The sequence below is a fragment of the Mytilus californianus genome, unplaced genomic scaffold, assembly GCF_021869535.1.
Source record: "Mytilus californianus isolate M0D057914Y unplaced genomic scaffold, xbMytCali1.0.p SCAF_12, whole genome shotgun sequence".
NCBI lineage: Eukaryota > Metazoa > Mollusca > Bivalvia > Mytilida > Mytilidae > Mytilus > Mytilus californianus.
In genome coordinates, this window is record NW_026262604.1 from 9,605,798 (window position 1) to 9,619,561 (window position 13,764).

Here is a 13,764-nt window from a genome sequence, read left to right on the forward strand (position 1 = left end):
CTGGAAATCAAATACTTATAAACAAAAGATCTCGTTCTATCTGACCTTTTTAAAGTTAATAATAAATTGCGAAATGTACATGTACGACACATGCTGATCTCAAGCTAATTCAAATAATTAATTTTCAATGGTATATTTAAATGCAGTTTAAGAAAAATATCGACGAATAACACTAGCAACAAAATTCGAACGAATCCAAATAAAAATTAAAACAAGTATTAAGAATCACGAATATATAGTTATAAAAACCACACCACAATAATAATAAAAAAAAAAAAATTGGATCACCCAATTAAAAAAAAAACAATTGAAAACAGCAAAATGAAATAAAGTAATACGATTCGTATAACTATTTGGTGTCAATGTACATTTCAGTATGTCTAGAATTCAATATCAATGGCCGATTGGTTTTGGAAGAAGATGGCACTGAAATAGAAAACGACGAATCTTTGTTAAGATATAAAGACAAAACTTTGATGGTTTTAGCGAAGAATGAACAATGGAAGAATTCAAGATCGCGCCAATATAACTCCTCTCAAAGGTAGGACTAGTTTGAAAAGTATTACGTTTTCTATGTAACAGCTATTTTGATTGGACGATGTGATAAGAATTAAGGGAAGAAATCCACGGTCTTTATGCCGAAGTGTTCTATGCAATCAGAGATGAGGTTTATAAGCCTTTTTATGGTAAAATTGAAATAATGTCATGCCAACAGACCATGTATGCTATAATTAAGGGCATACGATACAGTTTTGATTCCACGGTGATTTTTTAAGACAATGTGCATACGAGATATTTTTCACTTAATCAATTCAATTATATAATGAAAAATATACCTTCATGTGCTACTTTTAGAGATAAATGGGGTCGAAATTTTACGCTGACGTTTATATATATATATATATATATATATATGTAGAATATATATATATATGTAGACAATCATCCTTCCCAAAGACCAACATGGATTATAATCAACTTTCACCTAAAGTCACACTTCGGCCGATAAGAAAGAGGGATACAGAGCTGCTCTGAAAGCAGGCCCTGAAAGAAGTTGTCAGCACAGCCAGTAAATCAGTAAATATAGCTTTGAGATGATATGCTGTGCTGCCCGACCCTGTGCAAAGTTTCCCAGGGACCATTTACATTCATGATTGAATTCGGTTCCTCACCTGAAAGAAGACGATTTCCATATTTTATGACGTCTTTTAACCAATTACAACAATTTGGTATACGGCTTTTGAAAATATCACCCAGCATGAATTATATTCTGAAATGGCGAATTTGGGAATAGTCTTCATTACCATGATTATGTTAGTTAAATCTTTCTTTCCGAGATGCAACACTAAAATTTCTTAGGTTCCAAAAGCAGTATTGGTTATACCAAGCATAATACTAGTATACAATAAAAAAAGTGTTTTTTGGGGTTTTTTTTTCAGTGCGACATTCCACGTGTTTAGCAATGACAGACAGAAATCTGTTAGGATTGTATGTTTCTCATTGGAAGATTTGGGTGAACAAGGTAAATAGCATGATTTAAGATAAAAATAAATTATAAAGGAAGTTTTTGAGGCAAATGTTATTTCAATTTAGATTCTATTGCATGAATCGAACATTATTGGATTTCTGAAAGTCAATATGGCGGCTTACTCCTTAGTTACGAAATGTCAATTGTGCATTTGATGGTAAATAGTAGCCATTGTACCAAAAATTGTTAATTAAAAATTGAAAATGTTTGGGTTAAGAATCATAAGGATTAAACACAGTTTTTCTAGAGAGTATTGATTTGTAAACTGGGTCGCTGACTCACAAACTTTACATAGTATCATTATAATATCAACTATAAGACCATGGAATTACACTGATGTACCCCTTCGAAAAGCAAATTCTTTCTCAAAATTCAAAATCCAATTAATAAAGATGTACTTAAGTGAAATAAAAAGATGTGGAATGAGTGCCAATGAGACAACTCTCCATCCAAGTAACAAAGTTTAAAAAGTAAACAATTATAGATCTAAGTTCGGCCTTCAACACGGAGCCTTGGCTCACACCGAACAGCAAGCTATAAAGGCCCCACAATGACCAGTGTAAAACAATTCATACAGGAAAACCAACGGTCTAATCTAAAAAAAAAGCACTATTTATATATGGACCGAGGAAACTAAATTTAATTCCAACTTAATTAAGATGCTCCTTATCTTTCTTACATTAAGACTTGTTCAGTCATTATAATTGCTGACCCATTTTGTCTTTGTTGGTGCAACATTGAGACTGTACACCATTTCCATTTCGACTGTTCCTGTTCTTATATATAGACGGGAGGAAAATTCTAATAAACAATCTTAAATGGCTCCCTAATAACTTTAAATTGAATACTGAGTTACTAACATCTGGTGATCTGAACCTCTCGTATGAACAAAGCGTCCAGATATCTAAAAACATGTGTTCGAATTTATTAAAATGTCTGGAAGATTTCTTGTCATATGATACTATATAGTGTATTTCCGGTTCATTCACATCATCATCATTACCAATTGTTCCGTAATTATTGTTTCGATCATCTCTTTTCAATAGCTACTCTAAATGTATTGTATATTTTGAAATATTGCATGCTCATGTTAACATTGTATTGGTATATATTGCAAATTCATAAGTATTTTTTACTTGTGTCCAATCCATTTTACTTCAAGTAAACATCTAGAAATTAACAACAAGGGTCGGTTGAGAACAAAACTTTACGGCAAAAGAGATGATTCCAACTTCCCAATTATTGTGAACTTTCCATTTCTATGTAGCAACATTCCAGCAGCACCTGCATGCACGAGGAGTATATATACCTCCCAACATTAATACCATATTCCAGAGCTCGCATTTCCTTGATAGAGTGTTGCTGCTTACAAGGAAGCTACATAACCGAAAGGGGTGAATTTAAAATCATACATTTGAAAATTTTACGGACGCCATCGATCACGAGTTGGTTAACCGTTATGAAATATCTGTTTTAATTGCTCCAAACACAATCCCATCCTCTTTTTCTCGAATGTGACCGACGGCATTAGACTTTTTACCATATTTGTATATTAGGTGTGTATTCATACGAGCAAAATGACGGGTGCCACATGTGTGGCAGGATCTGCTTACCTTTCCGGAGCACCTGAGATCACCCCTGGATTTTGGTATTGTTCGTGTTGCTCAGTATTTATTTTTATATATCAAAATAGGGAGCTGTGGTATAATTGCTAAGGAGACAACTATCCATCAAAGTTCAAATGAAGTGGACGTTTGTAAGGAATTGTAGGCAACCGTGTGGTTTTGTGTGGTTTTTAAGGTATTTTCTTCGTTTCACTTTCTTTGCCATGACATGGTCAGTTTGTTTTCTACTAATATGAAACAATCAGATATAACAAAATTCACACACACAAAATAATCTGCAGGGTTTGAAGACTAATAAAGAAAGAAAAAGATCTACTAGTACTAGCAACAACTCGATAAATGCAAATTAAAAAATAAAGAAAAAAAGAAAAAAATCCTACTAAAAAGCTTACTGGCCCATCCCTATTTTTCTTCTCTATAAAAATCGACCAAAGCTAAAATTTATTTTTCTATGTGTGTGCTCGATTACGTTTCTACTTTGTTGTTCCTCATACCGATGTGTCCAATTGCTTTGAATAAATCCCCCCTCCCCCACAAACACCCCTCCTGGATCCGTCAAAAGGTTTTATTTGTTTAGGACTGTGTTTATGATCAGTTAGTTTGTTGATATTGCAGACTGGCTTACCAGTGTTGGCATTATAGCACTTTGAGTATTCATGTTAGCATGTTCGCTTGTATCATTTACCCAGGCTTTAGATCGAAGCAGTAATTGAGTTACTGTCAAAAATTTAAATGCATTGTTACCGCTTTGCGAACTTTATCTCATAAGTAACTATTTTTTATCTTGTTCAATGTTAAGTTTTTCATGCATTTCATTTGAAGAATCCAGAGACAGCCTTTTTCATGTCGATCTTTCTAGTTTATCAAATAAGTGTTTCTCAAAACATAGCTCACAAATTTATCTATATCAGTATATCCCAAACTCTGTCTGACAGACAAAATGTCAAACAAAAAATCATTCGGTCAGACAGAAATTTTTAGATTTTTTAGTTGAAAATATAGTAAAAAAAGCCAGATTTTTTTTCTCGGTCAGTCGCATCCTAAAAACAGTTTGGCATAGACTGCCTACATCTGGCCATAATTCTCTATAAAAATTACTTCTTTACAAAAATATTCTTATTTTGAACTTCACTTAGATGATAATTTAGTACTGTTGTTTTTTTTTCTTCACAGCATTACATATGCTTGGGTATAAACCGCAGCAAATCTGTCTTGAAATCGACGGCACTTATCTTGAATCTGAACGTGACCTTAAGGCATTTACCGGACATCGTCTGATGGCGGTTAAAAAAGGATGCACGTGGACAGTACCCCAAGATCGCGATTTTCTACACAGCTCGCATTATTCGGCAAACCAAGAAAGGTATGGATATAAAAATAAGTAGATGTATATTCCAAATTCCAAAATGACGTGGATGTAAGCAAGTATATATAGGTCATCGTACGGCATCTAACAATGAACAACTCCATTAGTTTGGCTATAAAAGGCTACGGCATGAAAAATGTTAACAATTCAAACGAGAAAAAGCAACGATCTTTATTGCTGATATATAAAAAAAAAACAGAAACCAACGACAAACCAGTAAATTACAGGCTCATACAGAATGTGGCGAAGTTATTAAAACATGCTTGTGAGCACTCAACCCTCTCATAAACTGGGACAATGGTGTAGCAGCACAGCATAAGACCAAACTGTTAAATTCAGTTGGATATTCGCCTTTCAAGAATCTAAAGAATTATAGGTAATCTCATTGTTCGTACACCAAAATGAAAATAAAGTCACGTCATTAGTTGAAACTCCATTGTTGAGTTGAGGGTGGTAAAGGGTTATTTTCGTGCAACGTGTTTTGCCATTTTTATTTCACGTGCAGCCGTGAAAAAGGTTCGTTATTCACCGTGTTTCGTGAAATCGGCAAAAAGATCAACGTGCAAGAAATTTTTAATTGTTCGTTCATCTTGAAATGGCAATTTTATTTCGCGTTCTTCCGTGCAGATACCCCCCTTTACGCCCCTATTGAGAACGTTTTATACCCATCACAACGTTTCGTTGTACACTATTGAAACTATTACCCAGAATGCTTTAGATTCTGAAAGGATAAATAACTGAACTCATTTGATTGGCATGAAGCACGAAACACAACTAAGATAAATTTACAATTATTATTTTAGGTTGACACTTAAACATTTGATAATATACATTAAGTTGTGAAAGAATACCATGACAGACAATTTAAAAAAATGATAAAAAAACAATGATAAAATGTTGATGCATTATTTATAGAAGGAAGCGTTTCAGGTTACACAAAATTTATGTTATCGCAATTCCATTTATCCATGTTGCCCACGTAGGGCTAATGAATACGTTATTCTTTTCTTTGCTTTTTATGAGATTTTTACATCCTTATCTTCAGATATTATAGATACAATGCCTTACATTTTAAAGGTATAGTTATCAAGATTTTTTTAATTTCAAGATCTATTGTGTCGGAAATGATAATTTTAATTTATTTTTTTTAATTTGCTTTGCATTTTTGGTTTTTTTATTTTGCGAAAAAAATCTTGGAACTTTTCGAGTGAAATTCGCAGCATTTGTTTGAAACAAAAAGTAAAAACGAGAAGTTTGATACAATAGAGACAAAAAAATCTCAAGTCGAAGAATAACTGACATTATCATGAACAACACTACATACAAAACTAACGATTGAACCGTTTTACAGTATGGGTATTCGAGATCCGATCAACAAAATCTACTTCCTATTGACATAATTTATGATAGGCTACTGCACAGAAAGGTTAAACTTGTATAATCTTTTTTTTTGAAGGCACATGTTGAACGGTCTCTCGATGGACGAAAAAAGAAAAGAAATATTTGCCAGTAATGTAGTTGGACTCCATTTTGCAGGTAAGACTAATTTGTAGATACTTCATTACGCGTTTAGACCATTCGTCACAACGCGACCGATTCCCTACATGGAGAGAAGCGGAGTCACCCGAGATTTGCGTTGAGACCTTTCTAGACCCCTTCGCAGCGATGTTATTTTGCAATTAACAAATTTACTTAATGCATTTAAAAAGGGCAGATCCAAGTTTTACATATTCGCGTTATTTTTCAACTCGAAAAAATAATGTAAAAATAAGGAGATGAGCTTTGATTGCCAATGAGACAACAATCCACCAAAGTTAAAAATGAAGTGGATGCAAGCAATTATAGGCAACCGTACGGCCTTCAACAATGAGAAAAACCCATACCGTATATTCAGCTTTAAAAGGTCCCGACATTAAAATTATGAAACAATTCCATTGAGAAAACTAACGGTTTTACGAAAAACTAATATGAGAGACACCAACCAACATCTGATAACCCGTTTCTCAATACTAGTATATTAAGATAAATATTGCTCAATATCTATAACACAAAAAGGATATGTGATTGCACCTGGGAACTGTATATCTATATGTTTCTGATTGCACCAATGTGATTGAATTCGAATAATATTGTCCTATTTGCCAGTTTTGTGTACCAGAAATAAACATTATGTAGAAATGCAAAACTTAAAGATTCAATTCATCTGGCGTAAAAGCCCTGACAGGAATAAGTCGAAATAAGTTAGTTTACAGTATTAGTGAGCGATCGACTTATATTTAAAGTCATGCAACAACGCAATAAAAAAAATCAACCAATGCCAGTGCTGATGTTAAAACCTCATAAATCGTTGAAGAAAATACAAATCACGGATATTAAAGCACTCATAATATGAAACCATCGGGAGCTAGATTTCCTTTGGTGAAGAAATATACGACCACATCTGGACATTTTGGCATAAAAAAACATTTGCTATAGTGAGTCGTCCATTCGTTTGTACGGAATGTATAAATGAGCAGTCGTCAATCGGTAATTCTCGGGTTTATCCAAAGGGGGAACGGAATCGACCGAATTTAGAAGAGTGCTACGCCTGGTCGAAATGGGAACGGTAAATCCGACAGACTGCAAGTTTAAGGAACTTTTGCAACAACTCTGTAGTGTTTAAGTGACCCATATCAAGGCCACATTACTTCCCCTAACCTCAATCACATGATTCACGCTTCCTCAAGGTCGGAACCTATACATATTGGATATGCATAAAAATTTAGCCACTAGACGTTAATTGAGCAATCAACAGACAGCAATCAACGGACTTCTCAAAGAGATCAAATAAAAACTCCAATGACATTACCCGGCCATATTTATTTCTATTTTAATAGTTGTATCCTTGATCATTAGCTCAACGTTTGACTTGACGTATCAAAACTAAATTAAATTTATACCGGTATGAGGGTCTGGATTGGGGTCTATCATTTTTGCATTCTTTAATTTTTAATGTCATGTTTCTCTATTTAATATTTTTACCATTATTCTGCACTTTTTTTTACCATAATTGATCATAATTCTGTGTTCTGTAAACCCAATTCTGTCCTAAAACTAAATTTCTTAATTGAAGGATTTCCATTTTACATGTTTATCTATTTCTACTTTCAGCTGCAACTGCTCTTAGATTACACCCACCAGTTGAAATTACAACAAATAATGGGGTGTTGATTTTTGATGACGTCACGCTATCACAACACGTGAATGACGTACTAACAGTAACGGAAGTACGCAGGAATCGTAAATTACCATTACAACACGATACACCTCGTTTCTTAAGTGTTTACAGTGCATAATTATAGTAGAAATATTCTAATTAACATAATTAACATAACATTTAGTGGAAAAAACAAGTTATAATAACATTACATTTATTAGAAATATTCTTATTAACATTACATTTATTTTAAATTTTCTTCTTAACATTACATTTATTAGAAATATTCTAACTACTAACATAACATTTATTAGAAATATCATAACAACATAACATGTATTAGAAATATTCATATCAACATTAAATTTATTAGAAGTTCCCTAACTACATTACATTATCAGAAATATCCTGACTACATTACATTTATTAGAATTATTTAACTACATTACATTTAATAGAAATATCCTTACTACATTGCATTTATTAGAATTTGTTAACAACATTACATTTATTAGAAATATCCTAACTTCATTACAGCTATTAGAAATATCATTACTACATAACATTTATTAGAAATATCCTAACTACATTATATTTATCAAAAACGTCATAACTGCATAACATTTATTAGAAATACCCTAACTACATTACATTTAAAAAAAAATATTGTAACTACATTTCATTTATTAGAAATATTCCTACTACATTCCATTTATTAGAAATATTCTAACTACATTACACCTAACTACATTACATTTATTAGAAATATCCTTTAAAACTATATTATATTTATTAGAATTTTCCTGAATACATTACATTTATTAGAAATATCCTTTAAAACTATATTATATTTATTAGAATTTTCCAGAATACATTACATTTATTAGAATTATTCGTATAAACGTTACATTATTATGTGTATATATAATACACATTAAACCCAGCTTGCAGTTTTTGTTATTCTTTCCCTCGATGGGGGATTTAAAAGTTGTCCTATATCTTTTAAACAGCAAAATGTTTGAACCAGCCTTTGCTTGGGAACTTTCTCCCTGCATAAAGAGTACCAAAGGGATAACCAATAACCAAAAAAGATGATGCATGGTGAAATTTATTTTGTTGTCGTTCTTTTCTAACGAGTTTATAAAAACGGATTTTTAAAAATCTTTACTCCTTTACAACATTTTTCAAGTAATCTTTATGTAAAAGATGCAGTTTTTCGTCGTAAAAAAGTACATTCTAAACAACACGTTCTATCTTTGAAATAGGTAAATGAATCAGCATGTGACGTTGACCTTAATTTGGAAAATTCATTTCAATTGTATATTTATGCAGTGTACATCAGGTTGATAAAAAGCCAGGAGAAAAGTAACTCGAACGATTTATCGGTCAGTATCCTCCGCCTTTTTTTTTGGATTAATTCTCTACCCACAATTCATAGCGTTATCTAAACTTCCGCTGAATAGGTGAATGCATTCAGGCGTTAATGTAGCGATCGATAGTGAGTCGGAATATAACGACTGGGTTAGTCGGGTTAGGAGAAAATAGAACATACCTTACCTACAAAAAATTATTTATATCTGAGATTTAAGATATGCGCTACAATGAGAAACCCCACACATATACCATACTGGTAGTGGGGGTCTATTCTCTGAGTTATTAAAATTGCATTGATATACCAATGAACCATCAGCATTCTATTAATCATCGGCATATGTTACATGCACACCTTAAAAGTTTAACTCTTTAAATCAGTACGTGATGCGTTTGTAAAAGTCAAGTTAGTTTCATCAATGTATTTTAAGCATTTACCTGAAACAGATTGGAAATAATCTATGTAACCTAGAGGCTTAGAATACATTTATGAAAATGGTTGGCACAAACATACTGATGATTTTAAAAGTTAATTCTCTTAACCGTGGTCTTTCTCCTTAAGGGGCCTCTGTGACCGAATGTGTTAAGTATTTCATCTACTGTATCACTTTTCAGATGTCAACACTGATATTGTTAGTTCGAACCGCTCATGTGGCAGATGCTTTCGACTCCAATCTTAATTGACTAGGAAGGAGTTGTCAGTTTTCCTGTCCTGTACTGATGATTTTAAGAGTTATTGCCCTTAACCTAGGTGTAGTCCTTTGTTTATGTATGTATCATTGTCATTTTACTTATTTTTTTTTAGTCCTATTCTGACATTGGACTCGATCTTCTTTTAAACTGAGTTTTACTGTGCGTATTGCTGTGTGTTTGTTTATTCTGCAATGGCTAGAGGTATAGGGGAGGGTTGATATCTCACAAAACATTTTTAACCCCGCCGCATTTCGGCGCCTGTCCCAAGTCAGGAGCCTCTGGTCTTGGTTAGTCCTGTATTTTTTTTAATTCAGTTCATTTATATGTTTCGGAGTTTAGTTTGACGTCCATTTTTACTGAACTATTACACATTTAGTTAAGGAGCCAGCTGAAGTCCACCTCCGGGTGTGGGATTTTCTAGCTGTATTAAAGACTCGTTGGTGGCCTTCACTATCTCAATATCATTACTCTTTTTTTTTAGATAAGATCAATTTTCCCACATTTGAAGCACGATCTCCTTACCCTTACCCTTACAGCGCATGAGATCACCTCTGGATGGTAATGAGTTTTGTATTAATAGTCTTTTATTTTATACGTACTGTTTTGTAAAAAAAATGTTTGTAATTTGGGTCTTTTTTTTTTGTTTTATGTTGTTGTTTTTTTTGCAATGTTATTGTTAGTTTTTTTCGATTTATGAGCTTTACTTTTCCTTTGGTATCTTCCGCCTCTATTTTATAATGATAAGAAAAAAGGAGATTTGGTATAACTGCTAATGCAATAACTATCCATTACGGACAAGGTGAAGAAAAAAGTTAGCATGACTGTTTGAGCATATAACGTATATTCAGTTCATGACATCATTAAAAAAGGCTTTTCGTATTCTCAATTTAATAAACACCTCAAATCAATCAATCTGCAATTGTTTGTAGGTTTGATCGATTGCTGCTTGCTTAACTCCAATGTCCAGTGTTTTATGGATATTCGGGACCAGAACAAATAAATAAAAAATACAATCGATAGGCTTTCAAATTTGTTCGATCGCGATGAGCAGACAAGAGACCTTCAGAGATATTTGCAAGAGTTCTTTAACGTACAAACACCTTGGAATTCACCTTAAAAGAGGTATCGATTTAACGTTCCCGTTCCAACTGGACTCGTCTACGTATGTATTCATACATCCCGCACAGCCAAACGAAATCCTTACTTTGGCAAGAGGTTATCTACCGGACGGGAGAAGTTATACACTAACTCTTTTATTCTCATAAAGCCAATGCATTACATCAGTACAGAGATAACAACAATAACTATTTACAATATATACAAAACAAGGAGAGAGGTTACAGAAGTCACTAGCCAGGAGGACAAACAAAAGTATTAACATTTTTTATAAATAAACAAAGTTTCTTCAGGACTGGTTTTCGTGTACTGGACATAAGTTCCGAAGAATTTAAATGTATGATGTCGTTGTACAAAATAAGAGGGTAAATACTCTGTACGTTTTTGATCGAAAAAAAGTACATTCAAATATATATAGATATTCGTCACCAATTTGTTGATTGTTGATGGCAAACACGGTTTTCTCTCAATACGTTTTGCCACCTTCCTGTTTCAATCGGCAATTTGTTATTAGTCGTTCGAAATCGACAAAGAACAACGGCATGTTTAAAGTCCAAAATATTAAAATATTCCTCAAATTCCCAGTTTTTCTTAAAAATTTTGTAGTTTATAGCTTTTGACGAATTTTGAATAAGGGAATTCCAATTCTGAAGAAACTGGTCTAATAATCTTTGCTTTATAACAGTTTTTAACCAATCTTTACCTATAAAGTTTTGTGTTTCCCATATATATGAGAAACCACAATCTTGACATATTTTTTTGACAAATAGAATCCATTTAGTCTGCATGTTATAATGAGCATTCATATGGCGAGAAAGTTGATACAATATAAAGGAAAACTTTGCTTGTTTGCCGTAAATCCAGAAGTCCAGGGACAACCGTATTTTAACATCACAATCAACTGTTGTGACTCGTTGTTTGACATATGTTCTTTCTCCTCTAGTTTTTGAATTTTTGCCAGATATTCGGAATCCTCTAGTTTTATCCATATAGTGCCATTAAAAACTTTTGCCCACTAATCCCTACTTTTTTTTCATAATTTGATTACATATGGCTTAAAAAGCCAGCTTTGAAAATCTTATTAAATCCTGCTATTTTTCCATACTTTTTGACAGAAAAAAGGTTCAAATGTTAAATGTATGAAAAATCTAGAGAGAATCATTTCACGCCAAGTTTTCAATGGTTTATAGTTCGAACACAAGCACACGGATACTTCATATTTTTCTGCTTTTATGGTTCCTGCATCTATATACTATCACTTGATTTATAACAGTCTTTTCAAAAGCTTGGTATTTTGAAACAGAGTAGCAAACCTCCTTTTATAGATTGATGCTTTACGTCACGTGGCAATTCTTCCATGGGTATTTATGACAAGAATAAATTAACAATTAATACCGTCGGGAGTGTTCTGCGAATTAGGCCGGATTTGGCTGCGTATTTATACACCAAACAGAGCCAAAACAAAGCAAAACAGAACATTTGAAAGCAATTAATGGCAATACATATACTAGTAAATGAAAGGAGATTTGGGTTATAGTCAACGAGACATCTGCCTTACTACGTAAAATTTTAAAACATACATTTATTTAAGCGCTACATACTAAAAATGTTCACACGACCAACTCTTGCACAACCATATAAAACTATAAAAAGAAGCATTCAATTCATATAATTACATTTTAATGCTACAACCATGAAATTACTTGTTTACTTATATCATCAAGCTTTTCTTTGCATTGTTTTGATACGGTCACGGAAAGCACGTACAGTCATAGCTGTTGTATTGTATACGGAAATGAGACAATATCAGAAAAAGTCTAACTTCCTGGTTCCATCCTTCACCGGCAATTATTTTCTAATCCAATTATCTTTTTGGAAAATTTTAAGTTTCAGTATTAACTACAGTACATAATGCACCGACTATTGCCAATCACACACTCCTTCTTATATTCTTCAAAAAAAATATTATAATATAAATGCCCCCCCCCCCCCCCCCCCCCCCCCCCCCCCCCCCCCCAAAAAAAAATCATGTTGTCCACTGTTGTTTTTCTGACAATCAAATCATACAAAGAATGTCGTTATCAATAAAATTGAGAATGGAAATGGGGAATGTGTCAAAGAGACAACAACCCGACCATAGAACAGACATCAAGTAAATATGTTTCCAATTGTCACAAATTTGAAAGATTATATAAGAAAGTTGTCCCCTATGGATCTGTTTTTTTTTTTTATAACTAAAGTATATCTAAAAAATTTGCATGCTAAAACTTTGTTCCAAGGGATAATTTCCTTGCTGTTACCACTGTTTTTTATACCCCCGCTTTTAAAAAGGGGGAGTATACTGTTTTACCTCTGTCTGTCCTTCCGTCAGTCCGTCAGTTCGTCAGTCCATCCGTCCGTCCCATGAATATTTTCGTCGCATTTTTCTTAGGAACTAGTTGACATGGATTTCGGAAATTTGGTTTCAGGGTTTATATAAGTAAGTTACACCGTGTGATGCGTTATCAGATTCATCACTCAACAACTTCCTGTTTACCGAACACTTGTATTATTTTACACATGATAGCCAAGTTGAAAATTTTCGTCACATTTTCTCAGGAACTACTTGACAATGATTTCTGAAATTTGGTTTCAGGGTTTATTAAGTCAGCTATACCGTGTGATGCGTTTTCAGATTCATCACTCAACAACTTCCTGTTTACCGAAATATTTCGGCGGGGGTATCATCAGTGAGCAGTAGCTCATAGTTTTACCTGATTTTACCTGTGGAAACGTTTGAAAGACCAAGAGTTAATTTCCTGTAATGCAATGGGAAAGAGCATCATTTTCTGAATGCATGACCACACGTGTATAGTTTGAATGGCGGCCA

General features: G+C 33.3%; 1 protein-coding gene across 1 annotated transcript in view; it reads right to left on the reverse strand.

Moving 5' to 3' along the window:
• Positions 1 to 13,764, reverse strand: part of LOC127721337 (uncharacterized) — a 35,543-nt gene that overhangs the window by 16,808 nt on the left and 4,971 nt on the right. The window lies entirely within an intron of this gene.